Below are 4,266 nucleotides of genomic sequence, written 5' to 3' on the forward strand. Positions count from 1 at the left end.
TCTTCTTAACACCACAGCTCAAATATATCAATTCTTCTATGGTCTTCCTTATTCATTATACAATGTTCATATGCATATGAGACTATTGAAAATATTACAGCTTCGGTCCTTCAACCTGACATCTTTGCCCTTGAACACTTTAAAGAGGTCTTTTGCAGTAAATTTGTCTAATGCAATATATCGTTTGATTTCTTGACTGCTGCTACCATGAGTGTTGATGGTAATTCCATGCAAAATGAAGTCTTTTCACAACTTCAATATTTTTTTTCCATTTATCATGATGTTATTTATTGGTCCAGTGGTGAGGAGTACATAGGCCAAATATTGAAAGACGTAGAAAGCATAAAATATATATATATATATTACAGTGAAATGTGTAAAGAAATGGAGTTAGAAAATCAAACTGACTAACCTACAAATTCTTAGATACAGAGAAACAGATGTCTTCCTTTACCTGAGGACTTCTTGTACTTGAATATACAGATAATGTTAATGGAAGCTATTGTTGTTGTTGTTGTTAGGTGCCATTGAGTCTGTGCCACCTCATAGCAACCCTACACACAAATGAACAAAACATTGTTCAGTTCTGTATCATCCTCACAATCATTGCTGCATTTGAGCCCATTGCTGCTGCCAATGTGCCAGTCCATCTCAATGGGGGCTCCCCTCTTCTCTCAAACACTCCACTTTACCAAACATGATATCCTTCCCCAGGGAATGGTACCTCCTGATAATATGTCTGAAATATGAGAGATAAAGTCTGGCTATCCTGGTTTCCAAGGAGCATTCTGGATGTGCATCTTCCAACACAGACTGGCTTGTTGTTTTAGCAGTTCATGGTACTTTTAATATTCTTCTCAAACACCATAACTCAAATGCATCAATTCTTCTACAGTCTTCCTTATACACTGTTCAACTTTCACATGCATGTGAAGGTTATTGAAACTACCAAGGCTTGGGACAGGTGCATCTTAGTCCTCAAACTGAAATCTTTGCTCTTCAATACTTTAAAGAGGTCTTATGCAGCAAATTTGCCCAATATCATCTGTTGTTTGAATTCATGACTGCTGCTTCCATGAGTGTTGATGGTTGATCTGAGCAAAATGATGTCTTTGACAACTTCAATCTTTTCTCCATTTATATGGATGTTATTTATTGGTTGAGTGGTGAGGATTTTAGTCTCCTTTACCCTGAGGTACAACTCATAACAAAGACTGTGGTCTTTGATCTTCATCAATAAAAATTTTTAGTCCTCTTCACTTTTAGCAAGCAAAGTTGTATCATCTGTATATTACAGGTTATTAATTAGTTTTCCTCCAATTATGATGCCATGATTTTCTTCATATAATCCAGCTTCTCAAATGATTTGTTCAAAATACAGATTGAATAAGTATGGTGAAAGAAGACAAACTTTGTACATACCTTTCCTAATTTTAAATCATTTGGTGTTCCCTTGTTCTGTTTGGACAACTGCCTCTTGGTCTATGTATAGGTTCCTCATGAGCACTAATAAGATGTTCTAGAGTACTGTTTCTCTGCAATGTTGTCTATAGCTTGTCACAATCCACATAATCAAAAGTTTTTGCATAGCTAATAAAGCACAGGTAAACATTTTAATGGTATTCTCTGCTTTCAACCAAGATTCATCAAACATCAGCATTGATCCCTTGTTCTATGTCATCATCTGAATTCGGCTTGAACTTCTGAAAGTTGTCTGCCAATATATGTTTGGAGCCATTTTTATATTATTTTAGCAAAATTTACTTGCTTGAAATATTAATGATATTGTTCTATGATTTCTGCATTCTGTTAGGTCACCTCTTTTTGGAATGGGCACAGATATGGATCTCTTCCAATAAGTTGGCCAAACTTCTTAGCATAGATGAGTGAGTGCCTCTAGTGCTTCATCAGTTTGTTGAAAGATTTCTATTTGTATTCCATCAATTCCTGGTGCATTGTTCCTTGCCAATTTCTTCACTGAACCTTGGACTACTTACTTCAAATAATTGGTTCTTGATAACATGCTACTTTACCTCTTGAAATTGTTGAGCACTGACCATTTCTTTTTGATATAGTGACTGTATATTCCTTCCATCTTCTTTAGATGCTTTCTGCATTAGTCAACGTTTTACCCATCGAATCCTTCAGTATTTCCAGTCGAGGCTTGAGTTTTCAGTTCCCTCAATGCTGAGCATGTTCCTTCCTTTTGGTGTTCTAACTCCTGGTCTTTGCACATTTCGTTATAATATTTGACTTTGTCTTTTCAAACTGCTTTTTGAAATTTTCTTTTCAGCTCTTTTGCTTCCTCGTTTCTGGTTTAGCATCTCAATGCTGGACAGCAGGTTTCAGTCTCTTCAACATCCATTTTGGTGTTTTCCTCTTTCTTGTCTTCTTACTGACCTTTTGCTTTCTTTACGATGTTCTTGATTTCATCCCAACCACTCTTCTGGTTGAGGGTTTTACTATCTAATTCATCAAATCTGTTCTTCAGATGATCTTTAGATTCAGGAGGGATATGTTCAAGGTCATATTTTGGCTCTTGTGGACTTGTTTTTTCTTCAGCTTCAGAATGATCTTGCACTGAGTAGTTGATGGTCTCTTCTAAGTCGGCCCCTTGTCTTCTTTTGGCTGATGATATGGAGTTTTTCTACCATGTTTCCACAGGTATAATCAATCTGATGTCTGTGTATTCTATCTGGTGTGGTCCATGTGTATATTTGTCTCTTATGCTGTCTAAAGAAGGTATTTGAAATGAACAAATCACTGGTTTTGCAGAATTCTAGCATGCGTTCTCCAGCATCATTTATATCACCAACACCATATTTTCCAATTACTGATCTTTCCTCTTTGCTCCCAACCTTTGCATTCCAATCACCAGTAATGATCAATACATCTTGATTGCATGCTTGATCAATTTCAGTTTGAAGACGTAGGTAGAATTCCTCTATTTCACCCTCACTGGTTTCAGTGGTTGTTGCATGAATTTGAATAATAGTGCATTAACTGGGCTTCCCTGTAGGTGCATGAATATTATCCTATCACAGACAGATCATGACTGATCTGCATATGTTCTTTTTGACAATGAATACAACACCATTCCTCTTCAATATGTCATTCCCAGCATAGTAGACCATGTAGTTGTCAGATTCAAAATGGCCAATACCAGTTCATTTTAGCTCACTAGTGCCTATGATATTGATGTTTATATGTTCCATTTCATTTTTGACAACTTCCAGTTTTCCCAGATTCAAACTTTGTACATTCCATGTTCCAATTTTCAATGGATATTTACAGCTATGTCTCTTCATTTTGAGTTGTGCCCTTCAGCAAATGAAGATCCCACAGGCTTTTCTCCCACAAGCTTTACTCCATTCATGTTATCAGGGTAAACTCTACTTTGAGAAGGCTGCTCTTCCCCAGTCTCATTCTGAGTGTCTTACAACCTGAGGGGCTCGTTTTCCATCACTATATCTGACAGTGTTTCTCTGTTATTTGTAAGGTTTTCACTGACTAAAGATTCGGAAGTAGTTTGCCACTCTTTCTTCTTAGTCTGTGTTTGTCTGGAAGCTCATCTGAAACCTGTCCACCATGGGTGACCCTGCTGGTATTTAAAAAACTGTTGGCATAGCTTTCATAATCACAGCAAATCACAAGCCACCACAGTATGACAAAAAAAAATCCACATACATCCATCTAATTGCTGAAAACACATGTAATTACTGAAGATGCCCAAGAAACAATTGAAGATATTTATGCATGTCCAGAAACAAGATAGAATAATTGAAATAATTCAATTATATATAATTCAAATATATATAATAGCTTGAGGTAGACCTAGAGATACCATTGGAACGAGGGCAGGTGTTGGATCTGCTTAAGAATGAATTGAGGAGAATAATATTGAGATGCAGCAAATGCTCCACAAAGGGGTTGGGAAAAATAACAAAGTCAGAAAAGCACAACAGGAACAATCAAATAAGATAGAGATAGCATTGGAAACAATTCAAACCCTTCAAAAATAGGTGCAAATGATTATTAATAAAATATCAGAAATGGGCAATACACTTAAAGGGCAATCGTGTAGAACTGAAGAGATGGAAGCCAGAAACAGTGAGCAGGATGAAAAATCTCTCAATACTTAAGATCAAAGAGCAAGCAGTAACAAGGATTAAAACAAACAAACAAACAAAAAACTGAAGTATAAGATTCATGTGGGACAACATGAAGAGGATTAACTTGAGAATTATTGGAATTCTGAAACAGGAA

Source organism: Chrysochloris asiatica, unplaced genomic scaffold (assembly GCF_000296735.1).
Source record: "Chrysochloris asiatica unplaced genomic scaffold, ChrAsi1.0 scaffold00365, whole genome shotgun sequence".
NCBI lineage: Eukaryota > Metazoa > Chordata > Mammalia > Afrosoricida > Chrysochloridae > Chrysochloris > Chrysochloris asiatica.